The sequence below is a fragment of the Phocoena sinus genome, chromosome 2 (genome assembly GCF_008692025.1).
Source record: "Phocoena sinus isolate mPhoSin1 chromosome 2, mPhoSin1.pri, whole genome shotgun sequence".
Lineage (NCBI taxonomy): Eukaryota > Metazoa > Chordata > Mammalia > Artiodactyla > Phocoenidae > Phocoena > Phocoena sinus.
The window spans coordinates 959696-981673 of record NC_045764.1 but is presented as its reverse complement, the minus strand read 5'-3'; the positions used below and the strand labels follow the sequence as shown (position 1 = coordinate 981673).

The following is a 21978-nucleotide window of genomic DNA, read 5'->3' as shown; positions in this document are numbered from 1 at the left end:
TTGTTCATAAGTACTTTAAAAAACTCTTACGTCAAACAAAAGCTGAAATTAATGAGTTTCTATAATTATTTGAGTTAAATGTTTAGTTAATATATTTTCCATATTCTGGATTTTCTAATAATGAATTAAGGCTATAAATTTTCCTCTGACTACTCATTTGACAACATCCATAGGTTTTTATATCCAGGATTCTTGTTTTTATTTATCTATCAATAGTCTATAGTTCCATTTGCTTTCTACCCTCCGAAAAGTCCTCTTATTTTCTGGTCTTCAGATGGCTACCATGTCCCTTCTACTGTGCTGATTTGGATTTTTCTTTCTGTGGTGCCCAGCCTCCGAGATAAGCCCCCAGTGATCTCCTTCTCCTTGTATTCACACCCCTTCCAACTCCTCCCTACTTTGTATCAAAGTTAGTCTGTGTGATGGAAAGATGCTCCACATCACTAATGATTAGAGAAATGCAAATCAAAACTACAATGAGGTATCACCTCACACCAGTGAGAATGGCCATCATCAGGAAATCTACAAACAGCAAGTGCTGGAGAGGGTGTGGAGAAAAGGGAACACTCCTGCACTGTTGGTGGGAATGTAAATTGATACAGCCACTATGGAGAACAGTATGGAGGCTCCTTAAAAAACTAAAAACAGAACTACCTTCAAAAGTAAAAATAGAACTACTATGACCCAGCAATCCCACTACTGGGCATATACCCTGAGAAAACTGTAATTCAAAAAGACACATGCACCCCAATGTTCACTGCAGCACTATTTACAATAGCCAGGACATGGAAGCAACCTAAGTGTCCATCGACAGATGAATGGATAAAGAAGATGTGGCACATATATACAATGGAATATTACTCAGCCATGAAAAGGAATGAACTTGGGTCATTTGTAGAGACGTGGATGGACCTAGAGACTGTCAGACAGAGTGAAGTATGTCAGAAAGAGAAAAACAAATATCGTATATTAACGCATGTATGTGGAATCTAGAAAAATTGTACCAATGAGCCGGTTTGCAAGACAGAAACAGAGACACAGATGTAGAGAACAAACGTATGGACACCAGGTGGGGAAAGCAGGGGCGTGGGGAGTGGTGGTGGTGGGATGAACTGGGAGACTGGGATTGACGTGTATACACACTAATATGTATAAAATAGATTAACTGGTGAGAACCTGCTGCAGAGCACAGGGAACTCTGCTTCACTTGCTGTACAGTAGAAACGAACACAACATTGTAAAACAACTACGCCCCACTTTAAAAAAAAGTTAGTCTGTGTGACTAATAGAAGCTGGACTTCTGAGGCTAGGTCAGGAAAGACACGCTGGCTTCCGCCTTGCCCTCCATCTCTGGGGTCACTCGAGCCGAGGAAGCCAGGTGCCACGTCAGGAGATCACTCAAGCAGCGCTGTGCAGAGGCCCCGTGGTAAGAAGCTGAGGCCTTCTGCCAACAGCCACGGGAGGGAGCTCGGCCACAAACCCCAGGTCCGTACCGCCTTCAGATGGCTGCAGCCCAACCCCGGCCCACCCAACATCTTGATTACAGCCTCGTGAGAGACCCTCAGCTGGGAACTCCCAGGTAAAATGCTCCCTAATCCCCACCAGACTATGGGACACCAAAAAAGTTTGTTGCTTTAAGCCCCCAAGTTTGCTCCACAACCGTAAATAATATAATTTTGAAATACATTTCATCTCATAGATAGATTTTGGAAAGGAGCAAAAGAAAATGCATGTGTTCCATCTGTCTTGAACCATAATCCCACTTTCTCTTTCACTTAAAATATTCCCTAGCTATTTGGACAAAACATGTATGTTCATAAATAGAAAAAGGTTGAGAGAAATAGAGGTCCATAGAGGGAAAATATCAATATTAGAATTGCACAAAATATTTTAACCTCTGTAAGTCTGTACATGGTTTGTATCAGAGCAAATAAACATCCAGCATATGAACATAAACGTAATGGGAAAGAACATCTAAGCAAACACGTTGCTTGGCAACTAAAGAAAAAGAAACAAAACCTCAGCTTCAAGCAGACACCATGCCATCATCTGATCCTGGATTCAATTGTGGTGAACAGTTGAGGGTTTAGAGGGAAAAACACAACCAGGTATGTTTTCTTCTGTTTTATCTAGATTAAGTTTTTCTTATGTTTAGTATTTTGAACTGGAACTTTCACTCAAACTCCTCTTCCTAAGTTGTTTTAAAACTTTGTTCTTAGAATTCCTTCTTCACTCCTTCCTGGTGACCCCCATAACCACCCCCGCCCCCCTCCCTCAGGGCCCCCCAACTCGCCAACACACACACACGTTTCTCCCAGCCCAAAGATATTTTATGTATATATCTGAGTTCAGATGTTTGGGAGGAATCCTCTGCTTCTCCTTGTTTCTAGATAGACTTAACAAAAATCAATTCCAGGTGCTTTCCAAGTCTCTCTTTAAAACGTGTCTACACGGGCCTCTCTTCAAATGGAAACTGTTTCTTTGAAAATGCTTGAAAAAATTACATTCTAAGAAAGGAGATTAAAGTTGTTTGTACTGCCATATTTTTAGCAGACTTTAGTTACATTATGTCCTGTGTGATGGTAGTTTCACAAATGTATAATGTTGCAAAACAGAGCATCACAGAACTGCGTGTAGCTGTTTCCTGTTTCTTCTGAAAGATTTACTCCAGTTGAAAATTTATGACCCTTGTGCTAAAAAGGGCCATATAACTGCATAACTCAGGAATTAGAACAACACATTCCAGAATACTGGAATTTTAACACATTCTGCTAAATTAGTAGAATTCTCACAGTGCTGTAAGCACAACCTTTGCAGCCAGACACTTTGGATGAGTTCAGATCCTGGATGTATGTATCAGCTGTCGGACATTTGGTGTGGTGCTTAATCTCTCTCTGCACCAGTTTCCTCCTCTGTAAAAAGCAAATGATAATATGTACCTTGCAGAATAATTTGAGGGTTAAATGTGGTAACATATTATAAAATACAAACTACAATTTAAGTGCTCAAAAATGTTGATTTTGTACATACACACGACATACTATGATAAAGTTTTCTAGCTATAATAATTCTAACAGGCTTATACCCTTCATATTCTAAATTACTATTTAGGTTATAAAATGTGTCTAAACTGCCAAACAAAACAAAACTGTAAAGCAGTAACTTTTAAACTCCCACATGCTTCAAAACTATTTTAATGATGTCCTTTCAATTTTAATTTACATCATAAGTCACGTAAATGGAGTGAGGGCAGGATAGGGTTAGGACAGTCCTCAGGGAATGGATGGGAAGCAGAAATACGGTAGCAAGATAAGCCACCTGTAATTTATTAATCACACGCAGACACCCACACAGACACACATTTGACACACTGGCAGTGCGTGTGCCTCAAATTCTACCTAAATTTCTTAAAACATGGTGCTAATGAAACCGAGATTCGCAGGTCACTTAATTTCTAGAAGAATAAAAGCTCCCCAGTGTCTTAGGGTAGCTGGAAAGAGAACTCAAGGAAAGGGTAGATGGGGTAACCCCAGCCAGTACCACAGCTGGATAAACAGAACGAATGGCTGCTCGGTTAACGTGAGTCGGTGGCACCATACTCCCATATCGAGGGTAGAACGTATAATTTCTAAATGTCTAAAGCCTGTGTCCATGACCTCTGTAACACCAAGAGATGAAATGTGAGAATAAAATTGTTCTGCTTTTCTAGGTAAAGATAATATTTTTAAAACTACAAACTGAAAATCACTTTTGGGGATAGCATCTTTTGTTTGTATGATCATTTTTATCTCAGGCTGATTTGCTAAAATATGGGTGAACAAGACCAGTTATCGGGATTGAATAGTGAGTGCACTATGGTATTGGCTATGTGGTTTCTTGCCTTACAATTCCTATCATGACTTTTAGCTAAATTTACTTAAAATTGTGTCTAACGACCTCCCCAGGACTTTACATCAGGAACTTATAGCTTTACTTGCTTGAGGCCCCTGTTCTCCGTGAGATTAGTGTGGGGAAGAGATTGAAGGCAGGTCTACTCATTGAGGAGCTGGGAAGTGGGAGGGGGTCTACATGAACTCTGAAGATGTCTCCCTCCATTCAGTCATTTATCAGATATTTGTGGGGCACCTACAGTGTGCTGGGTCCTGAGCTGAACAAAACTGCTGTGACTGTGCCCTCACTGAACTCATATTCTAGCAGGAAGATGGTAAATAAACAAGGAAAAAAATGCTTAATTCCAAGTTGGCATAAGTCTCACAAAATGAATAGGGTACTGAGTGGGAGAATAGCCAAGATCGACTTCAGACAAGGAAGTAAGGGAAGGCGTTTCTGAGGAAGTGGCCTTCTCAGTGGAGATCCACAGGAAAAGAAGGAGTCAGACATTTGATACAGGTAGGAGATCACTTCACAAAGAGAGAAAGAAGATATTCCATGAAGGTGTCCAGCTAGAAGAGGAAGGAGTTTGCCATACTGGTGTTAGTCTGTACAATATTGGTGAGACTGGAATATAATGATCTAGGTGAGGAGTTGTGAGCAACGAGGTTGGGGAAATAGGGTTTCGATCGTGCAGTAAAAAATGTGAATTTTGTATTAGGTGTGATGGAAGCTATTGATTTAAGTAGGGAAGTAATGATCCAATTTATATTCTCATATGGTCACGGGGGTTGATGTGTAGAGAAAAGATGAAGGTGGGCAAGAGTGGGAAGCAGAGAAATCAAATAAACGTCTATTTCAATAGTTTGGCACAAAGGTGATAACAGCCTGAAACAGAGTGGTGACGGTGGAGACAGAAGAACCAATAGTTCTCGAGAGGCTGAATGTGGGAGCGAGGAAAGGGAAGAATAAAACGTTACTCCCAGGTTTCCTATAGGACATAATTAGGCAGCTGGAGGTGCCATTTGCTAAGATGGGGGAGGAAATCAAGAGTTCAGTTCTGGAGAAGATGAAGAACCAATGCTTCTGCTGATTTTGTGAGCTCCCCTGCTGGGTCTGCGTGGATGTGCAAATTTCCTTTGAAGGATCTGGACTGGCTAGGCAGTTCTGCGTCCTGCCATCTCCTGTAAGAAGATTGCCTCTTGAATCTTGTGGTCACTCTTTGGGCAGAGCCTTTTTTCCCCTCTGGTTCCTTTACCGCCTTATTCCAACTACGTCTGTTTTGGATCTCTCTGAGACCTCCACTTCCTAAACCTTTGGTTTTTTGGCTCAGTTCATCCATCTTCTTCTGGCCATGCTTTGGCTCCTGTCGAGTCAGCAGGTCAATACCATGGGCCACTTTCTCAGGAGCCTTCTCAGTCTCCCATGTTCTTTTTCCTTCAGATTGTACAATCATTCACTCAACTAATTTTTGTAGAGCGCTCTACCTTACTGGGGGAGTCAAGGGTCGTTTCATTGCTACAATTAGGAGGCCGCCTCCAAAAAACTGACAGATGCTTCCAGGCACTCTCCCCTCCGTTAGGATAGTCTCCACTGGATCCGCAAGGATGATGCTGAGGTTCACGGGGCTGGGAAGGAGTGGAGAGGTGGCCTAAATTAAGCTGTTCATCCAGGAAGTGAGGCCTTTGGAAGCAGTTCTACGAGAGCTCACTGAGCCATGGATTGATCAAACCTTGATTTGGATGGGGTCCTCAAAAGATATCCAGTTACACCTTTTACCTTGACCTTTTTTGGATCCCTTTTCTCTTTTTCTTCAGGTGTTTTCTTTTTGTTTGTTTGTTTGTTTTTGTTTTTTAAGATTGGATAAGTTCTACTGATTTGTGTTCAGATTCACAGACCCTTTCTTCTGCTTCTTCATTGGCTGTGAAGCCCATCCAGGAAGTTTTTTTCGTTCCAGATATTATACTTGTCAGCTCTAGAGTTTCATTTTGGTTCTTCTTCCCTTCTCCTTCCCTCCCCCTTCTCCTCCTCTTTAAAGTATAGTTTCCATTTCTTTTCTGAGATTTTCCATCTGCTCACCCCTTATGGCCATCTTATCATTTATTTTTTGGAACTTATTTATAACATCTGCTTTAAAAAAATTCATATCTGCTAATTCCAACATCTTAGTCATTCAGAATATATTTCGACTGACTGATTTTTCTCTTAACTATGGATTACATTCCCCTGTTTCTTCACATATATAGTAATTTTTTAATGGTATACAGGACATTGTAGATGATACATTGTAGACACTACAGAATCTCTTATATTCCTTGAAGAGTGTTGATTTTTGTAATAGCAGGCAGTTAAATTACTGAGTGACCTACTCTAACTTGTGGAGTCTTTGTTTAACATGTATTGAGGGCAGGTCTGTTTTGGTTTCTCCCTTACTCCTGGGGTGAACCCTGCAGTCCTGGGACATAATGTTTACTGTAAGGGAGGGCCCTTTTAAGGTTTCAGAATAACTCTGAGATGTTTACCGAACCCCTCTAACTTGGTAGGTTTCAAAACTCTAAACTTTGTTTGCTTTGTGGTGGGAACAGCTAGAATCTGTCCTCATCTCTTTGTCTTGTGCCTTTTGTTTTCTGCTAGATGTTTTGCAGTCCACCCAACATATGCACAGTTTGAGTCAGTAGAGGGTTTGAGAGGAGTTTGCATTCCGACTTTGCGGCTCCCTCTGTTCCAGGATTTCCACCCTCAGTATCCACCACTCCACTGCCCCATTCTCCATCTTCTACCCCTCAGTCCAGTAAGTCTCGGCTTTCTTCTTGACTCCCAGCCACCCCACACTGCCTGACGCTTTCAACCAATTTCTCCCCAGTGCCTTCAAATCATTAAAAAAAAAAATTTCAGAGTTTATAATTGTTATATCAAAAGTAAGGCAAGTACAATACAAGCTACTCCACTCTTACCAACACTAAAACCTGCAGGTAGCAGTTTTATTGGTGAGTACTGGCAGACGTGTTTGGTGGATGCAGTGTGGCATCTGTTGGGAAGCTATTCACAGCATCTGGCTTCATTGTCTCACTCATCCTCATATCACCTCAAAGTAGGGAGAAAAGAGGAATTATCACTCTTTCCATTGTACAAAAGCGAAAACCTGTAATAAAGAGAATGGGAAACAAGTGCTTATGATCAGGGTATTTTAGCCAATGGGCTGAGAGTGGGCCCTACACCTTCATTTTTATCTTGTTCCTGTTGGACAAGGTTCAAATCTGTAAAGATATGAAAGCTAAAAAGATGTATAGAAATGTGCATGTCCTCAGTTACAGCAAAACTTCATTATTTCAGACTCTATATTTTGATGATTTAAAGTACAAATGTGACTCAGTTTTGCATTATCTACTAAAGAAAGTTTCACAACTGAAAAACAATTAGAAATATTAAAAGAATATAGCAAAGCTGTTAGTTTTAAAAGTAATGTGCAAAAAATCAATACTTTCCTAAACTCAAAAAAGAAAATGAAAGTATCAAGTAAGAGAGAGAGCATTCACTCAGTCACAACCACAAACCAAAAACCTTAAGCACTTAGGAATAAACTTCAGGAGGAAGTATTCAAGGAATACTGAATATTTTTATGCTTCAGCACAAGGAACATTTTGAAATATTTGTACTATCTAAATTAATAATAGGTATCCCAACCAATTGGAGGAGAGGGAGGCAGCCAGAAGACTTGATCGATTAGGCCACAGATTATTAAGAGGTTCAAGGAGTAGCCAGGGCAATTTTGGAAAAGAAGAGAAAAGATGAACAGTATCTCTTTATAATACATTTTAATATATGGCATAATAAATATAAAATGTGTTATGATACATAATACAGTGGTTAAAACAATGTGGCAACATAAAAAATACACTGGTTAAAACTGTGGTAATTAAAATAGATATGGCAATGGAAAAGAACCGAGAGGCCGGTATACATAAATCTTAGTATGGAATAAAAGTGTTTCAAGTCACTGCCACATTGTATTTGGACAAATGGAAAGCCGTTATACGGAACTGGGTTTATACTTTATTCTTTTTTTTTTTTTTAAGAAGATGTTGGGGGTAGGAGTTTATTAATTAACTTTTGCTGTGTTGGGTCTTCAATTCTGTGCCAGGGCTTTCTCTAGTTGTGGCAAGCGGGGGCCACTCTTCATCGCGGTGCGCGGGCCTCTCACTATCGCGGCCTCTCTTGTTGCGGAGCACAGGCTCCAGACGCGCAGGCTCAGTAGTTGTGGCTCATGGGCCTAGTTGCTCCACGGCATGTGGGATCCTCCCAGACCAGGGCTCGAACCCGTGTCCCCTGCATTAGCTGGCAGATTCTCAACCACTGCACCACCAGGGAAGCCCTATTTTATTCTTTACACCAAAATAAATTCCAGCTCTATAGAAAATGTAAATGCTAAAAATAGAACCACGAGGTATTACAAGAAAACATGGGTCAAAATATTTATAATTATGGAAGTCTTCCAATGGAGGAGAAAAGCATGTAAACTTTTCTTCTGTTAGGTAGAAAAATAAGATCAGAGCTATGAGTTTCTCTTTTTGGAATGGAAATCAACTTTTAATAAAAAAAATAGTTAAGGAAAAGTCTCAAGGTGGGTGGAAGGATTTTACTTTTCTTTTCTCAGAAATGACTCTGAGCTAACTCCTGACACTCAGAGAGAAAAAGCTGAGAATCCTACCAGGGCTGTTATAAATTCACAAACCTCATCCTTGTCGTATTAAAATTCTGCCCTACTGAAAAAAAGGAACACTAGGGATAATGTTCAGTTTCAAGGGATTCACACTTTAAAAACTATAAAATAGACCTTCAAGAACAATTATTCTATACTTTTGAAGATGTGGAATTGAACACTGAAACTATTTATTGCGTGTAGGTAAAAGTTCTAATTAGATTCAGTTTTACTTATTTTTATCTTTTATTAAGAACTCAAAAGTAAATCCCAACAGAGCTGAGATTTTTTAGTAACCAGGCATCAAGGGTCTATTCTATTAATGAGGCACTAGAAGTTTAAGTCGAATAAGAAAAGCATTCACGGTTCCCGGGACAGAACAGCACTGTGTGTGAGGACAAGTACTTCTTTGCTGATTGAATGTGGACCCAGACCACGTCAGTTTCAACAACTGAAAGATACAAAAGCGTGTTCTTGCTCACCAGGTCAGGGGACCGAGGGAACCCCAAGTCAAATGCCACTTACTTCCTCTTGTCCTGTAAGGACTTATTATCCGAGCTATTTTTGGTCTGTGGAACTCTTCCAATCACCTCTGTTCTGTGTAATACAATCAGTGCACCAAGGCCAACACCAAGGCAGAGCACAATGGCCACTAGTGTGCTGAGCTTCTAGGCTCTGGCTGGGGAATCAGAATTGCACTTGGGTCCTGACTTGAAAAATCATGTTCTAAACGTATCCCTAAGTGGTCAAGGGTGATTCACCCCCATTGGTAGAAATAGAAACCTCACTGGAGCAATGGGAGATGGATTAAACAGCTTCTGTGAAATAAATAACAAAATAAACAAATTAGAGCTCCAAGAAGTCTGTAAATCTGAGTCTTTAAACATCATTAAATATAAAGCACAAGTTTTCATGTCCACTCTTCCCATTAGCACACGTATTGAAGAAGTTCTTTACTGAGCTACACGCTGATCTGCCAGTTTTTCTTATTATGGTCAAACAAGAAGAAAGACAAATAATTTTTTTATCTAGCTAGAGATACTTTTCATTCTTTTGCTGGTGACAGTCAAATGAATATGAAATAAGCCAGGTAAAATGTAGAACACTTGTATTTTTAACCTCTCTTTCCAAGGCAGTTTCTCTCAGTTGAGTTAAAACACTTTTTAACCTTTTTGGCCAGTTGAAATCAAAACCTGAGAGGCCCTAAGGCACTGCCTTGCTTCTAGTTTGGGCTGTGCTGTGTGGCGAGCTATTTTTACCATCGGCCTGGAGCCATCTGGTTTCTCTGCGAAGGTTCACGATGGTGTTTTTTCAGTGCAGCTGGTCACATGTGCTCCTTTCCCAAGTCAAGGCTGATGACCTGGAGAGGAATGTGTGCAGACGCTCCGGCATCTTCGACGTCATCGTACCCTCTGCCGTTAGCTGATACTCTGGGTCATCAAGGCTGAGCGCTGGGCTTGGTGGCCACGAGCACTTCAACTCCCTTTTGCACGTTAGTCCTGAGGTTTGTAGGTGGAGCCTGGGACAGGGGTTCATGAACCGTCTGGTGAATCGATGGGCATTTACCTTCATGGTGGGACAGGGCACACCCTGCCACGTTTTCTGCCTCGCTGATGGGAGCAGTGTGCCAGGTGAATGTTAAGGAACCAAGTGCCTTATCACAGTAAAAATATGCTGTGGACAGAAATTAGAAAAATGCCTTCCAAGGCAGACTTGTGGGAAAGAGGAAATCGTCTCACGCAGCTCCATCGGCCTCGGCGGGGTGCGCTCACTCCTCTTGGGCAGTAAGCTGCCCGCACTAATGCTCTGGACTTCTTTTGTTGGTCTTTTTCTTTTAAAAAATTGCAGCTGAAGTGTGGCTTGTCACCATTTGGAGAAGTGTAAGTTTCTTTCCCTTTTCAACACCTTTCAATTCAATGACTATTTATAGGGGGCCTGGGGGACCTCCTCCATCCCTGCACCTCTGACCTCTCATGTTTCCAGATGACAGCAGGGAGAAAAGCAGCCACCCTTCTCTGCAAGATGAAAAGTGTTCTTTTTATTCTGCCATGATGATTTAGGTGCTAGGGTCTTTTGGTGACAGTACCTACTAGAAGTACAGAAAAATCCCAATAATTAATGTGGGACTATACGAATAAAAATAAGAGGTTTTCATCAACCCAAGAACATTCCCCTGCATCATCACATACCCCAGAGTCTTTGGTGTTCAGCTCCGGAATGGACGCTCACAGCCAGGCAGCACTGGGTTTGGACGAGCCTCCGAGACTCAGGATCAAGGTAGGCACTGTGTCCTACCTTGTCTTCATCGCTACACAGTGGAGTTTTTCCCTTTAAGGGTTTTCTTAATACTGGTACAGACTATCCCTCATCCCCTAGATACACTCTCTTACTAACGCTTCTACTACGTATTCAATTACTCCTTTCAACTACCAGCCAGTGGTTTTGACCCTGACCATGAGGCAAGCCCCGACCTCAACCTTACACTGTGTTAAGAACGCTGGCCGTGGAGCGGATCGCAGCTCCATCACTTAGGAGCCGAGGACAAGCCACGTAACCTCTCGGTGCTGCAGTTTCCTCATCCATAAGAAGGAATAAGAATGATAATAGGGTTATGATGATGGTTGAATTAATCCTGGGGTCTACAAGCCAGTGGATGCCTGTGAACTTGAATGTGGAAATTAGTTACATCTGGGCTCGTTAGTTTTTCAAAGTTATGGTACCATTAAACGTGTCACTGGATCTTATTATTTAATGTGTTAAGAAAAAAGAAGTACTTTGATTATCATATAACTTTTCATTGTTTGGGCAATCATCTCAGTATGTTTTGTTTCTCTTGTGTCCCATCCCTGACAGGTTCCACTAGACGGCCAAGAAAAAGTAAAGTCTCCTTGAATTAATAAACATGCCAAGTACTTACAGTCTTTCTGAACATAATAATCATGGCATAGGTGTTCAGTGTTATTATTATTATCTCATTTAATTCTCACAGTAACCACTAAGAGGTAAATATGGCTATTATCATCCCACTGGAAGGTATGCTTATGAGGGCAGGGATTGTTTTTCTGTGTTGTTCATTGTGTATCCCCAGAACCTAACATGGGCATGGCACGTAGTAGACATTCGATAAATATTGGTTTAATGAATGTCCGGACCCCAGTTTTGCAGATGAGGACACCAGGGCATTGAGAGGTGAAATAACACGTCCGTGGTCAACCAGCACCTATGTCATCAAGCCCCATCCATGTGGCTCCAGGGCTGGAGACTGAACTTCCTCATCTGCCGTTTCCTGGTCATTTCATAATTCTTCAAGCGGCAGTCTTTCCCCAGCATAGGGCTTGTATTTGGGAAAAGCAGTGCCTAGTTTTGGCCGAGACTTCTTAGCGGAAGCAGAAGGAGATGCTCATGCAGAACTGGGGGACCCAAGTTTCACCTGGTCCTCACGTGATAACATGGCAAAAGTAAAGTCCCATTAACATGTGAGTGTTCATGGCTTTTCCCCTTTTACACCTGCTAAAGGGAATTTTGTCTTTCTCAGCTTAGTTGCTGGGCTTTTATGGTGCTGGATTTGGGTTCAGAGAAAATGGAGAAGTGACAGCAGGGATGTACTCCAGCAAGGATGGAGTTTCACCCACGGGAGAGGATGGTGAGTAGGAATCAAAGGGAAGAGACTGCATCAAGGAGTGACAAGAGCCAGCAGGCCTGGGTGCCAGGGAGAGCTTAGAGTGACAGAGAGAGGTCTGGGGACTGCCTGCTGTGTTTGTGGAGGATGGAGGTCAGTGGTGGGCGTGGGAGGATTTTTCAAAGTTTTGTCACGCAAAACTGCTTGCCTCCCTCTCTCTCCCTGCTCTTGAGTCATGAGCACTTCCTTTAGACGCGTAGTAAAAACGTTAACTTCTAGGCCTCTGAGCTAATGGTTAGCTCAATACTACTTCTTCAGGACAGGGACTACATACACTGCAGCTTTCATGTGGTCAGTCAACGCAAGGTCTCCACTGGCTTTCTCCTGTTCTACTTCTCCTTGTCAGGGTCAATGCTGCTAGGTGGTCCCAGGTCCCGGAGCACAGGACTCCTTACATGAGTTGGAAGATTGGCTCCTTCCTTGGCTGTGCGATTCATTTCATCCTGTGGCCCAGAAGTGGCCCCAAATGTATCCAGTGTTTCTCTAAATTTCTCAGAAAAGCAGGGTTTTTTTTAATCTCCCATGAGTATCTGCAAAGCTAAACACACATATCTACGAAAACAAGTAATGGCTTGCAAACATAGTGCAGTCAAAATAAATTCTTAAAAAAAATTCTATAAAGAAAATGTAATCTGAAGGGTTAAGGATGACAGTTGAGGGTTTTGACTCTGACATGAGGCAGACGGGTTTAATCCCCAGCTCTGCCAATTATTAATCATCTAAATTTGGGCAATTGGGAATTGCCTGGTGGTCCAGTGGTTAGTACGCCATGGTTTCACTGCCAAGGGCACGGGTTCAATCCCTGGTCGGGGAACTAAGATCTCACAAGTTGCATATGGCGTGACCAAAAAAAAGGGGACAACTAACATAATTACACTAACCTCACTTTTCTCATCTGTAAAATAGAGAGAATAATATATATCCCATGGTGTTTACTGTGAGGACTGAATGCCAGAATCCAGGTAAGATATTTAACAGGTGTTCACTGTCACTCTTACTTAACAGGGAGCAATTTAGATGTACAGAGCATGAAAAGGTCTTTCTCATTTGGTGTCTATTTACAGATCTGTAATTAACCTCTTTCTGGTTTTCCAAAACAGACTGCCCCAAAGATATATTCTGGTCTCTCTCTTTTGCAGGATAGAAAACTGCTTACATATGTGAAATGCCAGCTCTTCTTTCTGGCTTCTAGCAGCATCATTAAGGTTTGAAACCTTCCAGATCCAAGTTCGGGTGAGGCATAGATCTGGGACTGGTGAGCTTCCTGGGTGCCCTGTGGGAAGGAAGCTTCTTGATCAGAGTGTTTCACAATGGGCTGTGGGCCCTGAGGGGATCCCAGGGTAGGCCTCTTCCTCCCAGGATGCTGAGCTCAGGGAGAGCCCTGTTTTCCCAAGATCACTTCCGGTTACAGTGAGGGGGCGAGCTGCATCACGGGCCTTTCCCAGGGCCTTCATCTGCAACAAACCACTGTAAAACACACACACACACACACACACACACACACACACACCCACCCACCAAAAGACACATTAGAAATTGAACATGTGGAAATAGATGATTTGAAAAGAAATGAATAGAAATGAAATAATCATTTAAAATTTTTAATTTTAAATCTTTGTGAAACAGAGATTTGGCACTCACCCTGAATATTAAGAGCATGTAAGGCAAATGGGGTATGGAAAGAATATGCAGTCATTTCAGCAGGACCAGCTCCACTATCCTTAGGTATTTGGTAACTTCAATAGTCTATTTTTTTAAGTAGGCTGATTGGAAGGGTCCTCTTTCTCACTAGTATTGCCAAAAATAAAAAATAATTTCAATGATTTTACTTTGAAACAGTCTTTTTTCCCCTACCAGATTAATTTTCCTTAAATACCATTTTCCTTACAAGCTAAAAAGCTTTAGCAATTCCTGCTGGCTTTCAGACCTGATCCAACTTTCTCAGCCTGGAAATCTAGGTCATCCCATCGTTGTCCGACCCTTCCCTACAGAAATCTTCCATCCCAGCTGGTATCCTCATTCTTCTCCAAACATACATCGCTCGTTGCTCCTTCAAACAGTTTAACCATGCTGAACCCCAAAGGAAGTCCCTCCTGCAAGGCATTTCTCTCCCTCAACTCATTTCTTTTCCTTCAATTCATGTTCATCTCTCAGATTTTTCCCCTCCAGAGACACTGACTGATTCCTTTACGTGGAGAAGTCCCAGGTGTGACTGGAGGAAGTAAACAAATGATCCCCACAGTGCCTTCAACAGAGCAGTTTCCCTTCTGGAGGCAGCGAAGGGCACCAGAAGGTTCATTTGTATGGATAAATGTGTATTTTTATGAATGGAATTTTCAATATTTAAATACCCCCTGTGAATTTATGTCCTTATTTACTTCAGTGTAGCCAAACATAACTCAAAATTCAGCTAATTTAAGACACAGTCTCATTCTGAATAAATAAATGAAGCAAGCAAACCTTTTTCAAGGAGAAAATGTCTTTGAAAGGGATTTCTAAAGCTTCATTACATTACATGCAGAAGTTGGTTCTCTGGTGAATAAACAGAAGTCATAGCCTGCTTCTTGCAGTACAATTTTCGCAGAAAAAACAAACACACACTGCCTACTGGTGGTGATTATTCGGATTTGGGCAGGTAAAACACCGTTCCGTGTCCCAGCGCACAGAGCTGGAGTACTGTGTATCTGAGAGCGCTTCCGGGAGAACAGTCCTACGGCTTTTCATCAGAGAATCCCAGCCTGCTCTGGTGAGCCGTGCAATGTTTTTGTGTAGGGAAGGAGGAACCAGGAATCCAGGGAGACCTCGTGGTCTGTGAGGTCCCATGCACAGTGCTTTGAGGTGTTTTCCCACTTAAAGATCGTAACACCTCAGCACCACAACTGCTGTTACCCCACTGTTACGGTTAAAGGCATTGCAATTACAGGATCAGTGCAAGAGTTCTTTATTTCAATCCAAGGTAAACAAAGTAACGATTACCTGTGACAGTTGGAATGCCCACTCTGTTGGGAGAATCATATACAAGGAGGCATGAAAGTGAGCTCAAGCTTGCCAAGCTCTAAATCAATGACACTTGCTCGTAGCAGACGGTGGCGCCCAGAGTGACAGCACAGGGTCGCGTAGCTTGGGCAGCACACAGGCAACCGTGGTTATGTCATAGGTATCACACGTTTGTAGTTTTATCGTTCCTGGCAGGTGGCAGTGAAGTGTCTTGTTCTACCAAAAGCAGCATATTACAGCAAATTTCCAGCAAACGGAAGTGAAGTATCTTGAAGAGTGGTATCTTTTCCTAATTTCTGCCAAGGCGCCAGCCACGTGGCCTGGCAGAGGCTGGGGGGCGGCAGCCCTTCAGTCGTTGACCATCCCAGGCCTCTCCTAGGGGGTCTCCGTTGCACTGGTCTCCCTGCCTCTGCACCAATGTGGCAAAACTTCCATGGTTTCCATCACCGTGAACCTTTGCAGACTTGCCTTAAAATCGTTTTTTAAAAAGTTAAGGAATTGTATTTAGAAGTCAGGAGAGTTGGCGTGAGTCCTTGGGGGCTAAACCAATTTCTTTTAGAAATCAGTTTTTATGAATCTTGATTTCATAAAATGTAGTAATCAACAGAAGAGCTGTTCTAGCATGTAAAATGGCAAATGCAAATGACAGGGATGCTCCTTTGTCCTTTGTTTTGGGACATCTGGCCTTGAAGTTTTAGGATATTGACTTTATCAGCTAAGCCTCTTAACTTACAGCATCTTACTCAGTATTTCCAGAAAGGACCTGCCTGGGTCACAGCTTCCCCTTTTATGAACTGGTCGCCTGGACACAGGCATGGGGACAGCAGCCGTGATTCTAGCACCAAAACCTGGGCAGGGTGAAGACAGCCAGGCACAGGCAATGGGCTCTTCTCTTTGGGGACTGAAGTGTGGGACCGAGGGACACAGTGCCTGAGGGATGACAGAGCTGAGTCGCACTGAATGCAGTGCCACAGTTGAGAGAGGCTGCTGCGGACCTGACTACTTCTTCCCAACCTTGGGTGTCCAGATCTTCCACTGAGCTCTTGAGCTACTTCAGTATCCTTCGTATATACATATATACACATGCGCGTACATATATATAATCTCTTAAAAGTCAACTTCATTTTTAGAGCAGTTTTACCTTTATTGAAAAATAACAAAGATAGTACAGAGAGTTCTCATATACCACACACCTAGTTTTCCCTTTCAGGAACCTAGCACATTCATCACAATTAATGAACCAATATCGATACATTGTGATTAACCAAAGCCCATATTTTATCCAGCTTTCCTTAGTTTTATACGGCGTTGCTTCTCTCTTCCAGGATCCCATCTAAGCTACCATATTACGTTTACTTGTTACGTCTCCTTAACCTGCTCCTGGCTGTGACGGGCTCGGACCTGTCTTGTTTTTGAGGACCTTGACAGTTTTGAGTAGTACTGGTTAACTATTTTGTAGCATATGCTCCTCTGTTAGGATTTGTCTGCTGTTTCTCCCATGCTTAGACGGAGGTTCGGGGTTCTGGGAAGGAAGACCACACACACTGTCAACATGACTTGTCATCACTCTTGACATTGGCCTTGATCACCTGCCTGAGGTGGTATCAGTCAGGTCTGTAATCTCAAATGTATTATTATTTAGTGTGTCTCTCTCTATCTTTTTTGCTTACATGGTTTCTTTTTTTTAATCTTAGAATTTAAACTCAGATCTCAGAGACTTATCTATTAAGTTCCTTTGTTTCCTGCTCATTTACCAGGGAGAGGGAATTTGGGGATAAAGGTGTAGTCATGAGAAAACTACATGAGTTAAGAAAATAGAGGCAACAAAACAAGAGTGCCGTCTCCTAAAGCGCCGTCTTAGTTGGCAGTGCAACGTCTGTGTGTGCACACCCGCAGATTGTTTCTTCTGCCGCGGCACCAAGGCTTTCCATTCTGTGATGGCTCCTCCTTACACATTTCTTAATCTTCTGTGTACAGGAAGGAGTCACTCACTTTCCAAGTGGCTTGATGAGGAAGCTTCTCATTTCCAGGTCAGCACTAGTTAACGAAGGATGGTGGATCGTAGGCTCTGGGGAACAAAAGTAGAACAAGAGTGATTTTGCTTGTGGCTCTCTCCCTTGTGAGCTCAACAAGGTAAGTACAAAGATGACTATTAATTAAATATAAGTTCTGAGTAACTCATTTCACTCTATTTTTTCTCAACTTTTCTATCAATGCGTTTCTTTCTCAATGTAAAACACTTATTCCAATCATAAGCATTGCAAAGTGAAGGTATTCTTTGTACCTTGGGGCTGTTCTTTCACAACGAGTGTGGCTAAATAGAGATAGGACTCATTTTGGGGTATGTTATCATTGTTCTCACTTTATAATCATGGCGAAAAGAGTTTCGGTCTTTTTCAAAAATGCCAAATGCAATTAAAATTTTTTTGGTCTTATGCTCACCTCAAATGCCATGGATTGAAGAGTGTTTTTTTCTTCTTTTTTATAAATTTATATATATATATATATATTTTCGGCTGCATGGGGTCTTCGTTGCTGTGCGCGGGCTTTCTCTAGTTGTGGCGAGCAGGGCCTATCTTTGTTGCGGTGCGCGGGCTTCTCATTGCAGTGGCTTCTCTCGTCGCGGAGCACAGGCTCTAGGCGCGTGGGCTTAGTTGCTCTGCGGCATGTGGGATCTTCCTGGACCAGGACTCGAACCCATGTTCCCTGCACTGACGGGTGGATTCTTAACCACTGCACCACCAGGGAAGTCCCTGAAGAGTGTTTCAAAACTACTCCAAACTTCAAATTAACAGCTTTCCAAACTTGGGAGGATGGAGGCACATTTGATTTAGTACGAGGAACTTAAATGTGCGTGTGTGTGTGTGTGCGTGTGTGTGTGCGCGTGTGTGTGTGCGCCTGTGTGTGTGTGACCGTCAGATAGGCATGTCTTACAGGCACACCCGAGACCACACACAGGCTGAGGCTCCTCAGGTAAGTACACCGGCATTTAAGCAATTATCAGTCTCTTTAATGTGTCTCATCAGCCCCGAGGTCCTTAACTGTCTCACTGTAACACACTTGGTGACAGCTATGCTGAGGCCCACGTACAGCCTTGTGTTCATGGGATCATTGGTAGTCAAGGTTCATTCACCCACATATCATGCTGTCATTCCTCACCCCTCTTGCTAAGAGTTATTGGACAGCTTTCAGTTCACACCTAGAAGCCCTTGAGGAGAAAGTCAGTTGCCAACTGCATCAGAATCCAATCTTGAAGAGTTGCCAGATAGGCCACAGTCACTGCTAGTCGTTTGGATGGGTGCTTCTTGCTTAGGTACAACTGGTGGACTGAAACCCTCCCATCTTAAAATGAGTTCCAGATTAATTCAGTTAGCAAACGTTCACTGGGCACTGACCCTGTGCCAGACTTGGTGAATAAGTCAGGCCAAGTCCCTGTCACCATGGGGACAGTTTCTTTGCTTTCACTCGTAAGCAACATCAAGCTGGTGCTCTGGGCTCAGAGGAAGAATTTTCCCCCAAATTGATAGACCTAGAATCTTGACGAAGGGCCTACCGGATTAGTGAAGGATAAGGCAGAGTCTCTCGACCGCCCGAACATACCTGCAGGTACTCTCCCCTCACCAACAGGGTCACTGCTGGAATGAGTTAGTCAAGTATGCGTATTTGGGGAGAGAACAGCAGGCGAGATCGTATCAGTATCTCAGGGCTTCTGTAACTTTGCAAAGCCCTTCGGGTAACTGTAATACCCTCCGCTGGCTCTTCTTCTGGAGCGAGCAGACGTGAGTATCTGCAGGTGCTTGTTTATGGTGTTTCGTGTGTTATTTCATTGTAGTCGCAGGATTCAGGCTGACCGGTGATGGCGCACCGGTGGCAGTGAGTGTGTGGGGCTGGTGCAGTGAAAGGAGATGCAGACATGAACACAGAACCTGGGGACCTAGGAGCCAGTGACCGGATCTGGGAAGAATTGGTCATTGATGATGAAGTCCGGCAGCCAAACACCATCAGAGACAAACCTGGAGTCTCGCGCAGTCAGGCTTCTGGTCCTGTAACGAGGGAGCCCGGAGAGGACCTCCCCAGACTAAGGAAGAGCGGCGTTATCGCAGCGGGTGTGGGAAGGGTGGAGTTCAGGTCAGATTTAGGTGAGGCTGTGTTGTGATGGACTCAGAGCAGAGCAAGCCTGTCAGTCATATTTTATTAACATTTAGTAATATTCTTGCTGACATCAAGTATGAGCTGAAAGGTGGATTCAGAGTCCTATTTCCTTGGTAACCATAAAGTTAAGATAAACATGGAACGCTGTTTCCCCAGATCTCTTATCCGAAGGTCTGCACCTGAGGAAACCAAGGCTGCGTCCTTGTGTCAAAGGGACACACAGGCTCCCATCGTCCAGGAAAGAGTGACTCTTCCATTCTCACTGACACTCAAACAGCTAAGTTTCTGACAGCCTATGATTTTAGAGAACAAGTTTTTATCGCTCTATGTCCTTGGTGTTAAGAAAGCAGTTTTCGGAGACGCACACTAGTATGACAAGATGCAGCTGTAAAATTTTGACTGAGGCACCGAGAGACGATAGATGTAAAATTCTAAAAGTTACCAGAGCCAGAAGCAAATCTCAAAGGAAATATCTCAGCCCTTTGAGGCCTCTTCAGAATCCCTCACTCAAAGCCAGATGACAGGGCAGCGGTAGGGTGTAGGGAAGAATCTATGAAGGTTTTCTTTGAGGGAAGCGATGCTGAGTCCCACATAACCACTCGTCCAAGCTCTTCCTGTTTATCTCACAAGAGAGGGGGCATCAGAAGCACCACCAGGGCAGCTTGATTTGTGTCCTCCGGGATTTGGAATGCCTGACTTTCACCCGAGGTATCCAAAGCGGAGAGGCTGAAGGTAGCAGCTTGAGGCAGCAGTTCAGAGAGAGAGAGAGGGCAGGGGAGGGGGACCCGTGTGCTCTGCGAGCAGCTGCACGCCCACCACTGTTGCCGGGAAAGCGTGTATGAGCGTTTCCTGAGGGCCAGAGGAGGGAGCTGCGCTGGAGATGCCGACGTCAGAATACCTGGAGGGGTCTTCTCCAGTGGGAACACCTGTGGAAGGTGGGCTTCAGGGACCAGAAACTACGGGGGTGGCAGCCAGAGAAACTGCATTGTCTAGGTCGTGAGAGGCACAGTCGGATGCTAAAAGTTCAGGTCAATGAAGCTCGAAGTGTTGATCAAAATATTGGCATTTGTATTAAAATTTCTGAAATAAAACCGTATCCTGTGGCTTAAACTGATGAAAGGTTTTGAATACTGAACAGCCGTCAGCACAGCGATGAGACCGTCCAGGTTTTCACCTGGGCAGGGGCAGGCCTCCTTCCCTCTGAGGGCATGCTGAAGGGACAGTGCTGGGCAGAGTTTCGCCTTCCGCTTCCATCCAGCCCTGAGGTTCTGCGTGCCCTACACGCTGGTCTCATCAGAGCCGAGAGCAAGGTCACCAACTTGGCAAGTGCTTTTGTTCCTTAAATACACTGAGGTCAAGATGTATCCTCCAGACAGGGGGATTTGGAATTAGTAGAAGGCTAAAGGCAACTTGAAACTGGAAGAGACGAGGGTACTTGGTGTCGGGAAGCCACCTGGAGTAGGGAGATATCAAGAAGGCTAGCAATCACCATTGAGGACGCTGGCCGTGGTCTGGGGGCCTCTACGTCAGTGTGAAAGGACAGGGGAAGACTGTCACTGAGTAGAGAATGGAGTCTCATTGACTGGGGGACACGATGAAGGCCTCTCTGGTCATCTACCCAGTGCCTGTTCACCTGGACATCTCTGCCCATCAACAGGGATGGTACTTAGCAGCCATGCCGGTGACCTCCATCCTCCCCACACCATAGGTGATGGGAGCGGGGGGGAGGGGGAGACCAAGCTGGGCCAGTTATATCTTCTCTCCATAGAACTTGGGATTGGGTCAAGGGAGTTGATTCAGTCGTGTGTGTGTTTGTGTGCGTGTGTGTGTGTGTGTGTGTGTGTCTGGGGTAGCTTTACTCTTACTTACGGACACAGGAGCTTGGAAAGCTGTTTTCTGGAGAAGAATAGAGCAGAAGTGTAGAGAGAGTCAGGTCTGAAGACAGAGAAAACTTCAGCTGAGTGTCTCATGGCTTTTCCGTCTCTGGCTCCCAGCCTTCCTGAAGACTGGCTTACTTTTGCTTATACTGGGCTGGCCAAAAAGTTCATTCGGGCTTTCCCACAACATCACCCGAACGAACTTTTTGGCCAGACCAATCTTTGGCTTCTATAAGACACCCCTCTATCTTTATAATTAATTTTTGAACTCTATTATTAAGGTAGAGGAATTACTCTTCAGTGGCTTTGAAGCACTGTGTCAGACATTGCAAAGACTGCATTTTAAGATTTCTTAGTTGCTGTATCTTTTGACGTGCCATCAGTCAGATGTACTGAGATTCTATGACATTTCCCAGCCTTTCCTCTGATTGGCAGGGGCTGTCTCTCTTCCCTTATGGATATCTGCTAATTGTAACTTCAACTGAGAAACAGCGCACCGGCAAGCACAGGGAAGGGCTGGAACTAGCAGCACAGATCTCTACTCCAGGGGCTTTAGCTCTGTCCTAATTCTGGTCAAATAGGATTAACGCTCTTAACCCATTGTTATCCAAAAAAGAATGTCATAGTGAAAAGTGGGTATCTGCTAATTTTAATGACTTTTGTTGAAGAAATGAAGGAGATGATGATGTGAAACAGCGGTCAGC

The 21978-nt window shown here is 43.5% G+C and overlaps 1 protein-coding gene across 4 annotated transcripts in view; it reads left to right on the top strand.

The window, feature by feature from the left end:
- The first annotated feature begins 1402 nt into the window (after positions 1 to 1402).
- Positions 1403 to 21978, top strand: part of MPP7 (membrane palmitoylated protein 7) — a 280676-nt gene continuing 260100 nt past the window's right edge. Inside the window, exon 1 of one of the 4 annotated variants that reach the window (XM_032618449.1) lies at positions 1403 to 1579. The gene's annotated coding sequence lies outside the window, so the exon portion shown is untranslated. Of the gene's footprint in view, positions 1580 to 2020; positions 2109 to 10650; positions 17379 to 21978 lie in introns of those variants that run through there. The other 3 variants (XM_032618459.1, XM_032618434.1, XM_032618426.1) reach the window with 3 other exon arrangements.